Genomic DNA, 16,110 nt, shown 5'->3' on the forward strand with positions numbered 1-16,110 from the left:
TTAATGTTTTGAAAAAAGCTTACTTTTATTTTTAAAACATTTTAACATTATAAATGAGTGAAAAAAATATGTTTTAATTTTTTGAACTCTTATGCTGGTAAAACAGAAACATAGAAGATAGGAGCAGGAGTAGGCCATTCGGCCCCTCGAGCCTGCTCCGCCATTTAATGAGATCATGGATGACCATCCAAATTCAGTAGCCTGTCCCTGCCTTCTCCCCGATATCCCTCGATCCCTGCAGCCTAAATGAACAAATTATGTAGCTCATCCATTCGGTCTTTGAATGTTTGCCATTGCCTATCCACCGTCAACCCTTTGAGTGCCATTCCCCAATCAATCCTACCCAACTCGCAACTCAGACCATTGTAGTTTCCTTTATTTAAATCGAGGACCCTAGTCTCGGAGTTAAATTCCATCAGTCGCTTGTGTTCCCATTCTGCGAGCTTTTCTATGCCCTGTTGCAGTCGATTGGTATCATCCTCACTCTTTGCCACAGATTTGGTGTTATCGACAAATTGAGGAATTTTACTTTGTCTTCCAATATCCAGGTCATTTAAATATATCAAAAAAGCAGTGGCCCCGTCACTGACTACTGGGGAACATCACTGTCTACCATCCTCCAGTCTGAAAAGCAGCCATTTGATAAAACTCGCTGTTTTCTGTCATTAAGCCAATCCCATACCCAAGATGCCACTGATCCACCTAGTCCACGAACCTCGATTTGGTTAACCAGCCTTCTACGCGGTACTTTGTCAAACGCCTTCCTAAAACGCATACAGGCAACATCCATTCCAATTCCTTTCGTCCATCTTCCCTGGCACTTCCTCAAAACATTCAATTCGATCAGTCAAACACGATCTGCCTTTTACAAATCCGTGTTGGCTTTCCTGAATTAGCTTAAACCTCACCAAGCGCCCGTTAACTTCTTCCACGATTATTGTTTCTAATATTTGACCCATCCCTGATGTTAAACTGACCGGCCTGTAGTTACTTGGATTGCCCTTACACCATCTCTTGAAACACGCCGTCACATTTGGTACTTTCCAATCCTCGGCCATCTCCCCCGCATCTCATAGAACCCTAGAAACATAGAAAGTTACAGCAGGGAAGGAGGCCATTTCACCCATTCTGTCTGCGCCAGCCAACAAAGAACTATCCTGCCCAATCCCACTTCCCAGCTCTTGGTACAAGTAATTTTAAAATGTAGTTAGGGTTCCTGCCTATACCAGCCTTTCAGGCAGTAGGTTTCAGACCCCCACAGCCATCTGGGTGAAGAAATGTCCCCTCGAATCCCCTCTAAAGCTTCCTCCGGTTACTTTAAATCTGTGCCCCCTGGTTTCTGACCGCGCTGCTGAGGGAAATAGATCCTTTCTATCCAATTTATCGAGGCACTTATAATTTTATTCACTTCAATAAGGTCTCCCCTCAGCCTCCTCTGTTCCAAGGAAAACAGACCCAGCCTATCCAGTCTTTCCCCATAGCGAAGATTCTCTCCTCCCGGCAACATCCTTGTAAATCTCCTCTGCACCCTCTCTAGTGCAATCACATCTTTCCTCTAATGTGGTGACCAGAACTGCAGACAGTACTCTAGCCGAGGACAAAATAGTGTTTTATACAGTTGAAGCATAACCCCCACCGCCCCCCCCCCCGCTCTTATATTCTAAGCCACGGATAATAAAGTCTAGCATTTCGTATGCCTTCTTAACAACATTATCTACCCGACCTGTTACCTTCAGGGATCTGTGGACATGCTCTCCAAGGTCACTTTGTTCCACGACGCTACTCAGTGTCCTAAAATTTCAGGTCTATTCCCTTCCTCGTTAGACCTCCCCAAATGCAAGACCTCACACTGCTCCAGATTGCATTCCAATTGGCACTGCTCTGCCCACCTGACCAATTTATTGATAACTTCCTGCAGTCTACAGCTTCCTTCTTCAGTATCAACCACACAGCCGATTTGAGTATCACCTGCAAGCTTCTTAATCATTCCCCCTATATTCCAATCTAGATCATTGATATATGCCACAGTAAGCAAGGGACCCAGTACCGAGCCCTGCGGAACCCCACTGGAAACAGCCTTCCAGTCACAAAAACACCCGTCGACCATGACCCTCTGCTTCCTGTCTCCGAGCCAGTTTGGAATCAATCTTGACACTTTGCCTTGGATCCCACGCACATTTAACTTTGTGACCCGTCTGCCATGTGGAACATTATCCAAAGCCTTGCTAAAGCCCATAGAAACTAAATCAAACGCACTTCCCTCATCGACCCTCCTTGTGACCTCCTCAAAAAACTCAATCAAGTTTGTCAGACACGACCTTCCCTTAACAAATCCGTGCTGACTGTCGTCGTTTAATCCGTGGCTTTCTAAATGAAGATTTATCCTGTCCTTTAGAATTCATTCCAATAATTTCCCCACCACCGAGGTTAGGCTGACTGGCCTGTAATTACTCGGTCTATCCATATCTCCCTTTTTAAACAAGGGCACCAGATTAACAATTCTCCAGTTCTCCGGCACCACACCTGAAGTCAGAAAGTATTGAAAAATGATGGTCAATGCCTCTGCTATTTCCTCTTTTGCTTCGCTTAACAGCGTGGGGTACATTTCATCCGCGCCTGGGGAATTATCCACTTTTGAAGCTGTAAACAGCTTAATACTTCCTCTCTCACTATGGTTATGTCATCTAATATCTCACACTCCTCCCCCCCCGATGGCAATGCCTGCTTCAGCCATCTCCTTTCTGAAAACAAGGTATTCATTAGGAAACCAACATACGTCTCCCGCCTCCACACACAGATTACCCGCATGATCGCTAATAGGCCCTACAATTTCTTTAGTTATCCTCTTAATATATTTATAGAACATCTCTGGGTTTTCCTTGATATTACTTGCCTAGAGTTTTTGATGCACTCTCTCTCTTAGCTTTCCAAATATCCTTTTTAATTTTACCCCTGCACTTTCTGTACTCCTTAAATTTTCTGGACTATTTACCCCGCGGTATCTGTCATACTCCCCCCATTTTTTTCATTATCTTATCCTCAATGTCCTTAGACATCTAGTGGGATCTAGATTTGCAAGTCCAACCTTTTTATCTTTAATGGAACATATTTTATCTGAGCCCTCCGGAATTCTGCCTTGAATGCCTCCCACTGCTCTGACACTGATTTACCTTCAAGTAGCAGTTTCCTGTCCACTATTGCTTATTCCCCTCTGAGCTTAGCACCATTTGCTTTTCCTCAAATTTCCCCAAATTTCCCCAAATTTCAAACATTCAAACCAAATCGAATTGTACGTTATCACTTTAATCAAAGTATTTTCTGTGTCTCTCTCAATAAACAAAGAGTAGTTTCTTCTAAAGTAGGTTCCTGCAATTTTTGGTTGGGGTTTGATACAGGGCTATGGGGAGAGAGCAGGGCAGTGGGATTAGTTTGGATATAACACAGGGCTATGGGGAGAAAGCAGGGCAGTGGGCTTACGTTGGGGATTGATGCAGGGCTATGGGGAGAGCGCGGGGCAGTGGGATTAGTTTGCAATTGATACAGGGCTATCGGGAGGAAGTGGGTCTTTGGGATTCGTTTGGGATTGATACAGGGCTGTCGGGAAAGAGCAGGACAGTGGGATTAGTTTGGGATTCATACAGGGCTATCGGGAGAAATCGGGGTAGTGTGATTAGTTTGGGATTCATACAGCGCTATGGGTAGAGAGTGGGGCAGTGGGATTAGTTTGGGGATTGATACAGGGCTATGGGGAGAGAGTGGGGCAGTGGGATTAGTTTGAAATTGATACAGGGCTATCAGGAGAGATCGGGGCAGTGGGATTAGTTTGAAATTGATACAGGGCTATCAGGAGAGAGCAAGGCATTGGGAATAGTTTGGGAGAGATACAGGGCTATCGGGAGAGATCGGGGCAGTGTGATTCGTTTGGGATTGATACAGGGCTATGCGGAGAGAGCGTGGCTTTGGGATTAGTTTGGGATTGATACAGGGCTATCGGGAGAGAGCGGGGCAGTGGGATTACTTTGGGGATTGATGCAGGGCTATGGGGAGAGAGCGGGGCAGTGTGATTAGTTTGGGATTGATACAGGGCTATGGGGAGAGAGCGGGGCAGTGGGATTAGTTTAGGATTGATACAGGGCTATTGGGAGAGAGCGGGGCAGTGGGATTAGTTTGGGATTGATACAGGACTATGCAGAGAGATCGGGGCAGTGTGATTAGTTTGGGGATTGATACAGGGCTTTGGGGAGAGAGTGGGGCAGGGGGATTAGCTTGGGGTTGATGCAGGACTATGGGGAGAGAGCGGGGCAGTGGGATTAGTTTGGGATTGATACAGGGCTACAGGGAGAGAGCGGGACAGTGGGATTAGTTTGAGAGTGATACAGGGCTATCAGGAGAGTGCGAGCCATTTGGAATAGTTTGGGATTGAAACAGGACTCTCGGGGGAGATCGGGGCAGTGTGATTAGTTTGGGATTGATACAGGACTATGGGGAGAGAGCGGGGCAGCGGGATTAGTTTGGGATTGATACAGGGCTATGGGGAGAGAGCGGGGCAATGTGATTAGTTTGGGATTGATACAGGGCTATGGGGAGAGAGCGGGACAGTGGAATTAGTTTGAGAGTGATACAGGGCTATCAGGAGAGTGCGAGCCATTTGGAATAGTTTGGGATTGAAACAGGACTCTCGGGAGAGATCGGGGCAGTGTGATTAGTTTGGGATTGATACAGGACTATGGGGAGAGAGCGGGGCAGCGGGATTAGTTTGGGATTGATACAGGGCTATGGGGAGAGAGCGGGGCAGTGGAATAAGTTTGGGATTGATACAGGGCTATGGGTTGAGAGCGAGGCAGTGTGATTTGTTTGGGATTGATACAGGGCTATGGGGAGAGAGCGGGGCAGTGGGATTAGTTTGGGGATTGATACTGGGCTATGGGGAGAATGCGGGGCAGTGGCATTAGTTTGAGGATTGATACAGGGCTATGGTGTGAGAGCGGGGCTGTGTGATTAGCTTGGGAAACAGGGCTATGGGAAGAGAGCGGGGCAGTGTGATTAGCTTGGGATTGCTACAGGGCTATCGGGAGAGATCGGGGCAGTGTGATTCGTTTGGGATTAATGCAGGGCTATGGGGAGAGAGCGTGGCAGTGGAATTAGTTTGGGATTTATACAGGGCTATGAGGAGAGAGCGGGGCAGTGGGATTATTTTGGGGATTGGTGCAGGGCTATGGGGGGGGAGTGGTTTAGTGTATGTAACCGTCCACGTTTAAGAGAACTATTTTAGGGGTTGCACTACTTTATTTTGGCTTCTGTATACTGTAATACCGGTGGTGACCAGACCGGTATATAAGTGCTGTGTCAGGATTTATTGGGCAGATTCGCCCTGACCTTCGAATAGTCAAGTCCTGTTAAAGTTACTCTTGTAGTCTGTGTATTACTTCGCTATACAACCCACAGACTTTACAGTGGCGACGAGTTCGATCGTACCCTGCGGCAACAATACTTCTGAAACAGTTAACGAGCGTCGAGAAGAGGCAACCGCCCTCGTCGTTTTGCTGAGATAAAACTCGAGTCTGCAGAGCAAGAAGGAAGGAAGACTTCAAACAAGACGCCTTCCATCAGCAACGGGCACTGATTGTCCCTTCTGCCACGGTGGGGAGTGAGCCGATCAGCACGAGAAGCAAGTCAGCCACGGTGACTGTGAGTAAAGGGAAAATAGAAAAAATAAACGGAGGATAAGGGCGGTGCACTCGACCGCGGTCGAGGGGGAAAGGAGCCGGACAGAAGTCGGGCCCAGAGGCGCTGAGACGGGGCAGCGTGGAGCACGGAAGCCACGGTACAAGCGGGCTGGGGAGCGTTGTGAGACGATTAGACCGCGACGGCGAAAAAGGCCGGACAAATACCGCGACCACGAGGCGCTGCGACCGGGATCGTAAGGCGCGGGAAGATATAAAAATAAATAAGCCACGGAGAACTCAGCCACAGCCGGGGAGGAAAGCACCGGACTGCGAGAAGCTGGGAGGCGCGATTGGGGTGAAAAAGGCTGGACAGTGATCGAGGCCACGAGGCGCTGCGACCGGGATCGTAAGGGGCGGGAAGATAAAAATAAATAAATCACGGAGAACTCAGCCGCAGCCGGGGAGGGAAACACAGACTGTGAGAGGGCTGGGAGGCGCGATTGGGAGCCTGAGAGAGAGCGAGCGAGAGCCGCGCAAGCGGGAGAGACAGAGCCCGAGAAAGAGCGAGCGAGAGCCGCGCGAGCGGGAGAGACAGAGCCCGAGAGACCGAGCGAGGTTCCGGCCAGCGGCTTACAGCAGCTGCCGTGAAGGACCAGGAGCTGGTTCTGTCCGACGCCAACTGGTTGTCCCCAGCGCCGGTTGCCCCTGCCGAAAAGAAGAAGGGGGGGGAACAAGGAACGCGATCGGCTTTTCTAGCGCGCGCTTCAGAATAAACTGAAGCCGGCGCACAGACCGCAAACCCCATAAACCAGCAGTCGGCGCCCGAGGGGAAAGCTTACCCTCCCACCAGAAGAAGACAAGCGCGGGAAACCGCCATTATCGGAGGCGAGGAAGAAGACAAGCGCGGGAAACCGCCATTTTTGAAAAAAAAAGAGAAAAAGTTAAAAAGTTAAAGAGAAATTCTGTTGTTCGCAGAAAGATAGTGAGAGATAGTGAAGATGCCTAAGCATGGTAACATCAACAACTTCGATGCCGAGGTGGAAGATTGGGCCACGTACGTAGAACGTATCGAGATATATTGTGAGGCCAATAAAATAGAAGATGATGATAAAGCACTAACCTTGCTAAACACGATGGGGGCGAAGACATACGGCCTATTGAAGCATCTTCTATCACCAGCTAAACTGGCGGATCAGACTTTCGCTAATATTGTTGCTGTCCTGAAGGATCATTTGAACCCCACACCGTTGATGTTGGCGGAACGATTCAAATTTTATGCGAGAACGCAACGGAAAGAGGAAAGCAACGCGGAATACTTGGTCGAACTGCGTAGATTAGCGAAATACTGCCAGTTTGGAGGAAATCTGACAGAGGCATTGCGAGACAAGTTTGTGTGCGAGTTGTCGAAGGAAGGAACGCAAAAGCGACTGCTCGAAGAGAACGACCTTACACTTGATAGGGCTGTCCTTATTGCAGCATCACACGAAGCCGCAGCGAAAGGAACTGCGGAAATGCAGCTAAAGGCAGCGGTACTCAGTGTGGATCAAATTACTTCGGGTACAACGAAATGTTATCATTGTGGGCAGACAACACATGACCAGAACCAATGCTGGTTTAAAAACCAGGAATGTCGAAAATGTGGCAAACTGGGTCACATCGCTAAAGTATGCCGGTCAGGAAAGAAGACCAACAACCAAAAAAAGCCATCACAGGAAAAGTACAACAAAGTACACAAGGTGGTTGAGAAGAGTTCAGACGAACAGAATTCGGATTCAGACCCAAACGGCCAGGAGCTGGGTAGTCTGAGAATTCACAATGTGAGTAAGGAAGCTGACCTACAAACTATCTGGGTCATGCTAAAAATAGCCGGAGTCCAAGTGGAAATGGAATTGGACACTGGATCAGCCCTATCAGTCATAAATCGAAGGGATTACAACCGGCTATTCTCACATATACCCTTGAGAGATACCAAGTTCGTATTGCAGACATACACGGGGCATAAAGTATACCCCATGGGAAAGATAAAAGTCAAGGTGAGAGACAGGGGCAAAGAACACCCCGGAATGGACTTATATGTACTACCTGAGGGAGGACCACCACTTCTAGGATGGGAGTGGATCAAGAAAATAGACATGGAATGGCACTACCTCAAAGCAATAACGAGTGAGGACTCGGGGCAGACAATCGGCTCAGACTCTGAAACGGATGACGATGAGACCAGCCCAAGTATGAAAGACAAGTCTAAAATGGACTTGCTGACTAAGGTTGATAGAACGAATGCGTACATAAAGGCTTATGCTCCAGAGGAGAACAAAGTTTCAGAACAGAATTCCTCTGAACAACAACAACATAGCTTGACAGAGAATTCTGAGTCTGTTCAAGTTACAGAGATATATATTACTGAGGAACATCGAGCTCGAACGCAAACTTATTTCAGATTACGACAGCAATTAGAACAATTGAGTTGCCGTCTCGAGCAAGAGATGAAAGCAATGAAAAAGTTCTATGATACCGAATGGGAGAATCTGGGAAGACAACAGAAGCAGCTGAGGGAGAAAAGGGAGCAGGAGCACACAAACCGTCTGCACGAGGAGGCCAAACGAATCAAAGCTGATTCGGCTGCTGAAGGTGCGTGCTCTAATCTGGTGGAACAAGATGTGCCGCAACTGAAGGCGCTTGTTAGCAGGTTGCAGGCAGAAAAGGCGGAATTGGTCGACATGACTTCCGAGCTCCTACTGAAGTTGGGTGCAGCATCACCGGATGATTCAATTGTGGAAATTCGAATGGTGGGGGCTGCGGATGATGGCGAAGTAGAAACAGCAAAGGAGCCCCAGGGCAAGGTTCTAAACAGCCCTGCAGCTAATGGAAAATGGATGATGGCAGAAGAGTTAACAGTCAGCCAACTCCTCCAGGGCAAGGTTATAAACAGCCCTGCAGCGAATGGGAAAGGGATGATGGCAGAAGAGTTAACAGTCAGCCAACTCCTTCATATGCTGAAGGATAAGACTCTAAAATGGGAAAAACTTAAACACGAGCCTAAATCTTCAAAGGGAAGGGGTTCGGAGCCCTTAAAAGTTATTGAAAAAGCTGAGGTGGCAACACAGACTGAGTAGTCTGCAGCAGAACAGCCCTTGGATGCCAAAAGTACGCTGACGCACGTCAAGGTAGAACAACAGAATGCTGAAACAGCTATTTCAGTAGAGGGGTTGAATAGTCCGATCAATCAATCTCCGAATGAAGTTGAAGTATTGAAATCACAAATGAGGTCATTAGTAAAAGACTTGCAGGAAGCCCAGGAAAAGCGGGATGAAGCTGAATGTATGATGAAGTCTTTTCAGGACAGTTGTAGGGATTTGGAACAAAAATCGGCTAACGTCCAGCTGGGTAAGGAGGAAATAGAAGACCCTCTCGCTGGCCTAGCTCAGGACGACACCGAATATTACCATGACCTGTTGAGTGACACTGAATATTACGAGGACCTGGTCTGCCCAGCTTGTGCCGAAAACTCCCAAAGTACAGAAATCAGGATGAATCACTTAAAGTCTAAGGAACATAGGGAGATGGTGGCGTTACAGCTGGCAGCTGACAAGGGAGCCCAGAGAGTCTCCAAGAAGCAGAAAAGGAAAAGACGAAACAGAAGATGATAACCATCTGAACCATTATCACCTCTACCAGATCACACACGTGGTCCCTCAGAACGGAGCCAAATCAGTTGGGAAGTAGGGGAACTTCCCAAGGCAATCCAATTGTTTTTTTTTTTTAAAAGCCAGCAATGCTGGTTCAGAAGTTACAGAGTTCAAGCTGTTAAGTTAGGGAAGGACTATTGGACGAGTCACTTCCGCAACGTGAACCGACTACACCACCGGGAACTGCTACACCACGGAGGCGTTGTCCGGACTGAGTCAAGAAGCGCAGGAGACGCCTCCACCGAGACTGAATCTGTGAACTGTTTTCCGCAGAGACTATATCTGTAAACTGTTTTACATGAAGTTGAATACATGTATGTTTAATGGGGAATAAGTATGTTGTAAGCTAAAAAGGGAGGATTGTAGTGTTTGTAACCGTCCACCTTTAAGAGAACTATTTTAGGGGTTGCACTACTTTATTTTGGCTTCTGTATACTGTAATACCGGTGGTGACCACACCGGTATATAAGTGCTGTGTCAGGATTTATTGGGCAGATTCGCCCTGACCTTCGAATAGTAAAGTCCTGTTAAAGTTACTCTTGTAGTCTGTGTATTACTTCGCTATAAAACCCACAGACTTTACAAGTGGGGCAGTGGGATTAGTTTGGGATTGATACAGGCCTATCGGGAGAGAGCGAGGCAGTGTGATTAGTTTGGGATAGATACAGGGCAATCGGTAGAGATTGGGGCAGCGGGATTAGTTTGAGATTGATGCAGGGCTATCGGGAGAGAGCGAGGCATTGGCAATAGTTTGGGATTGATACAGGGCTATCGGGAGAGATCAGGTCAATGTTATTAGTTTGGGATTGATACAGGGCTATGGGGAGAGAGCGTGGCATAGGGATTATTTTACGATTGATACTAAGGCTATGGGGAGAGAGCGGGGCAGTGGGATTAGTTTGGGGATTGATGCAGGGCTATGGGGAGAGAGCAGGGCAGTGTGATTAGTTTGGGTTTGATACAGGGCTATGTGGAGAGAGGGGCAGTGGGATTAGTTTGGGGATTCATGCAGGGCTATGGGGAGAGAGCGGGGCAGTGGGATTAGTTTAGGATTGATACAGGGCTATCGGGAGAGAGCGGGGCAGTGGGATTAATTTGGGATTGATACAGGACTATGCGGGGAGATCGGGGCAGTGCGATTAGCTTGGGGATTGATACAGGGCTTTGGGGAGAGAGTGGGGCAGTGGGATTAGTTTGGGATTGATGCAAGACTATGGGGAGAGATCGGGGCAATGGGATTAGATTGGGATTGATGCAGGGCTATGGGGGGAGAGCGGTGCAGTGGGATTAGTTTGGGATTGATACAGGGCTACCGGGAGAGAGCGGGGCAGTAGGATTAGTTTGGGATTGATACAGGGCTATGGGGAGAGAGCGGGGCAGTGGGATTAGTTTGGGATTGATACAGGGCTATCGGGAGAGATCGGGGCAGTGGGATTGGTTGGGATTGATACAGGGCTATCGGGAGAGAGCAAGCATTGGGAATAGTTTGGGAGAGATACAGGGCTATCGGGAGAGATCGGGGCAGTTTGATTAGTTTGGGATACAGGGCTATGGGAAGAGAGCGGGGCAGTGTGATTAGCTTTGTAATGATATCAGCAAATAGTGATGATATTTGTCTGTGTTTGATTACTTATGCCTTACAGCATATTTGTCTGTGTTTTTGATTACTTGTGCCTGACCAGCAGAGGTCATGTGAGAGACAAGCAGTCCAGAGGAGTTTTACTTTCAGTTTCTTTCCAGATGCATCACAGCATAGTGTGTTCTGTAAAAAGCTGTAGAAAGTCCTGAACAAGACTTTAGATTAAACAACATTCTCTTTCAGAAATGAGTCTTTATTGAACCCAAAAAGAAATCAAAACATGATGTCAGAAGTGGCTGAAAGAGAAAAAATCTGAAGTTAGCAACTTGATGGGACAGTGAAAGCAGTTGTGGCAAGTAAGTGAAATCAGCTCTCCACATATTAGCAAGCCAGAAGAGAACATCATTGCTTACCATTAGAGAACAGCTAACGAAGTGAAAAAATGGAAGGTTTACACCCACCGGCGATGCTTCAATTAAGAGGTAATGTGGCTGAAAATTGGAGGCGATTCAAACAACATGTAAGGTTGTATTTATCAGCAATCGGAGCTGACGATAAAAGTAATAAACAGAAATCGTCCGTGTTTTTACATGTAGTGGGTGATGCAGCGCTGGAGGTGTATAATAATTTCATATTTGCTGTTGATGGAGACAAAATGAAGCTAGATAAAATAATGGAACAGTTTGAGGCCTACTGCATACCTAAACGCAACGTGACCTTTGAGAGGCACAAATTTTTCACATGTGTACAGAAAATCGGCGAGACTATTGATCAGTATGTGACTGAACTGAGAAACCGGAGCAAATCGTGTGAATTTGGGGGACTCACAGACTCGCTGATAAAAGACAAACTGGTGTGTGGTATTCGAGATAATGTTCTAAGGGAAAGACTGCTAAGAGAGCAAGATCTAGACCTGGGAAAAGCCATAGCACTGTGTAGGGTGACAGAGACTGTGAAGTTGCAGGCAAAGGAGCTGTTCAGTGACAGTAGCTGCAACGTGGATGCAGTGAGAAAGAACGGATACAAACCGTTTAACAAAGTGAGCGCCAATGTGAAAAAAGAGACGTGGCCAGCAAACGAAAATGAAAGAGACAATCGGAAGTCATGTAGTCGATGCGGTACACAGCATCCACCAAGAAAGTGTCCAGCATATGGTAAAACATGCAATAGATGCAACAAAAACAAACATTATGCCCGTTGCTGTAAGAACCAAGTGCAACAAAGCAAGGTCCATACAGTAGATGAAAGCGAGATAGAGGAATTCAATGTAGATGTTGTGTCTGAAAACAAAAAAGAAAGAGACTGGATGTTGACACTAAAAGTGAATGACATACACATTCCATTTAAATTGGATACTGGAGCACAAGTTAATGTGATATCAGAGACCGATTTTAAGAGAATAAGACCCAGACCAAAGTTACATGGAATACAAGTGAAAGTGACCGGATACTCAGGTATTGATATACCAGTGAAAGGAAAATGCATTGTCAAAGTAACACTGTGTGTAGAGCCAGATGATGTAGGCGGGGTTTTAAATGAATTTTTTGCACCTGTGTTCACTATGGAGAAAGACGATGCAGACACAGAAATCGGGCAAGGGGACTGTGACATACTTGAACATATTAGCATCGAGAGGGAGGAGGTGCTAGCGGTTTTAGCAGGCCAAAAAGTGGATAAATCCCCAGGCCCGGACGAGATGTATCCCAGGCTGCTGTGGGAGGCAAAGGAGGAAATTGCAGGGGCTCTGACACAAATTTTCAGAACCTCTCTGGCCACAGGGGATGTACCAGAGGACTGGAGAACAGCTAATGTAGTACCATTATACAAGAAGGGTAGCAGGGATAAACCAGGGAATTACAGGCCAGTGAGCCTAACATCTGTGGTAGGGAAATTATTGGAAAAAATTCTGAGGGACAAAATTAGTCTCCACTTGGAGAGGCAAGGATTAATCGGGGATAGTCAGCATGGCTTTGTCAAGGGTAAATCATGTCTGACAAATCTGATTGAATTTTTCGAGGGGGTGACTAGGGGGTGGATGAGGGAAATGCTGTGGATGTGGTTTACATGGACTTCAGTAAAGCCTTTGACAAAGTCCCGCATAGGAGACTGGTCAAGAAGGTAAGAGCCCATGGGATCCAGGGTGCCTTGGCGCGTTGGATCCTAAACTGGCTGAGTGGCAGGAGGCAGAGGGTGATGGTCGAAGGTTGCTTTTGTGACTGGAAGCCTGTGTCCAGTGGGGTACCTCAGGGATCGGTGCTGGGTCCCTTGTTGTTTGTGATCTACATAAATGATTTGGATGAGAATGTAAAAGGTATGATCAGTAAGTTCGCAGATGACACGAAAATTGGTGGGGTGGTCAATTGCGAGGAGGAAAGCCTCAGGCTACAGGACGATATAAACGGGTTGGTCAGATGGGCGGAAAAGTGGTAAATGGAATTTAACCCTGAAAAGTGCGAGGTGATGCATTTTGGACGGACAAATAAGGCAAGGGAATACACAATGAGTGGTAGGACCCTAGGAAGTACAGAGGGTCAGAGGGACCTTGGTGTACATGTACATAGATCCCTGAAGGCAGCGGAACAGGTAGATAAGGTGGTTAAAAAGGCATATGGGATACTTGCCTTCATTAGCCGAGGCATAGAATATAAGAGCAGGGAGGTTATGATGGAGCTGTACAAAACGCTGGTGAGGCCACAGCTGGAGTACTGTGTGCAGTTCTGGTCGCCTCACTATAGGAAGGATGTGATTGTTTTGGAGAGGGTGCAGAGAAGATTCACCAGGATGTTACCTGGGATGGAGCGCCTCAGCTATGAAGAAAGACTAAACAGGCTGGGGTTGTTTTCCTTGGAGCAAAGAAGGCTGAGGGGGGACCTGATTGAGGTATACAAAATGATGAGGGGCATAGATAGGGTAGACAAAGAGGAACTTTTCCCCTTAGTAGGGGGGTCAATAACAAGGGGGCATAGATTCAGGGTAAGGGGCAGGAGATTTAGAGGGGATTTGAGGAGGAACTTTTTCAACCAGAGGGTGGTTGGAATGTGGAACTCAATGCCCAAAAGGGTGGTAGAGGCAGGAACCCTCACAACATTCAAGAAGCATTTGGATGAGCACTTGGAATGCCAATGCATACAAGGCTACGGACCAAATGCTGGAAAATGGGATTAGACTGGACAGGGATGGATGGGCGGCGCAGACACGATGGGCCGAAGGGCCTCTTTCTGTGCTGTAAACCTCTATGACTCTATGACTCTATGACTAGACACACTACATGAAGGAAGGATGTTCACGATGGCGGGGGAGTCCAGCACCAGGGGTCACACACGAAGGATAAGGGGTAAGCCATTTACGACTGAGATGAGGAGGAATTTCTTCACCCAGAGAGTGGTGAACCTGTGGAACTCTCTACCACAGAAGGCAGTTGAGGCCAATTCATTAAATATATTCAAGAAGGAGTTGGATATATTTCCTAAGGCTAAAGGGATCAAGGGATATGGGGAGAAGGCAGGGACAGGGTACTGAATTTGGATGATCAGCCATGATCTCATTAAATGGCGGATTGGGCTCGAGGGGCCGAATGGCCTACTCCTGCTCCTAACTTCTTTGTTTCTATGTTTCTAATACCCTTTGCTTCCTGACACTGAGCCAATTATGGATCCAATTTGACACTCTCTATTTACATTTTTGATGAGCCTGCAATGTGGGACCTCGACAAAAGCCTTGCTTAAATCCATGTAGATTACATCAAACGCACTGCCCTCATCGACCTTCCATGTTACCTCATGAAAGAATTCAATCAAGTAAGTCAGACACGGCCTTCCCTTCACAACACCATGCTGACTGTTCTTGATTACCTACACGTGTACAGGTCAAACCAATTTTAAAATGCTCATGAACTTTAACAGTATTTGTTGTGTCCGTGTGTTAATGGAGACACGGAATGCAGGAGTTGGTTTAACAGGTGTTTACTGGACAAAGTCTGGAGGTGAACTAACAGATACAAGACACTATACAGGCTTATATACCCGAGTGGCCACTACCGGCATTACAGTACACAGGGGCTCTTAAAGGCACATACACCACAGTATTTAATACATTATCAGTTCTGTATTGTCCTGTAAAAATAATTCAAAAACACAACTATTTCATTTACATAAATTATCAAGGACAGGGGCCATTGGCGAGCGGGGTACGAAGCGGAACATTTGTCCATATATTTCATGGAAAGTGGAGGACTGGGTTCCAGGAAATAGGAGACTGGGGAAGTACAGTCTAGTGGTGGTGAAGGCGGCAGAGGGGGTCTGATGGCTGAGGCACAGATCTCAGTTGAACAGCATGCTGAGGTTGTGTACAGTCAGATTAAAACTGAGCCAGCAGCCACGGAAAAGAAGTGAGTCCGGGGCTGATTATGGAGAGTTCCTCCAGACCCAGAAAATGATGCGATGGGATGGGTCTATGCCTTTGTCAATGGGAGGAAATTCTGGATCGTCTGCGATTGAACGTTACTCGCAGTCTGGGAGCACAGCCGTGGCGCAGTGGTAATGGGGCAGGCAAAATAACAACAACAACAACCTACATTTATATAGGGCCTTTAATGGAGCTAAACCGTGTCATAGACAATCCACTGGGAGTTGATCGTGTCCACACATCATGTCGCCGTGTGGCAGTGTACAGATTCGAAAGAGCAGGGACTGAGGGTATATCCTCATGAAATTCCACAGAAGATCAGGTGAGTGCTGGAGGATGAGCAATTGTTGGAGGTACATTGAACAGTATGGCGATTCTACAATCCCAATATCCACCTCCTCTTGGTAAACTCCGCCACATTACCAGCTTATCCAGACCCGCAATCTCCCCGACCATTGCTCCTCCATCTCTTAGCAGTCGTACTCCCATTGTGGCTAATTTTCTACTGTTTATATACTTCATAGAATGGTTTGTCAGTGCCATTTATGTTGCTCATTCCTCCCCTGTTGTATCTTAAAGGTTATAACCTCCCTTTAATCCACCCATGAAAAGAAAGTTTCCATAGCAGAACCCATCAATGCCAAGTGTTGGCCTTTCCTATGCTCTCTCACATGTTTCACAATTATACATTTATTATATATCACAGAATCATAGAATGATACCACACAGAGCAAGTTATTATCTTAATGGCAAGAAACTGGAAAGTACTGAAGTA

Source organism: Somniosus microcephalus, unplaced genomic scaffold, assembly GCF_052327205.1.
Source record: "Somniosus microcephalus isolate GS21.2 unplaced genomic scaffold, FLI_Smic_1.0 unresolved_chr6, whole genome shotgun sequence".
Lineage (NCBI taxonomy): Eukaryota > Metazoa > Chordata > Chondrichthyes > Squaliformes > Somniosidae > Somniosus > Somniosus microcephalus.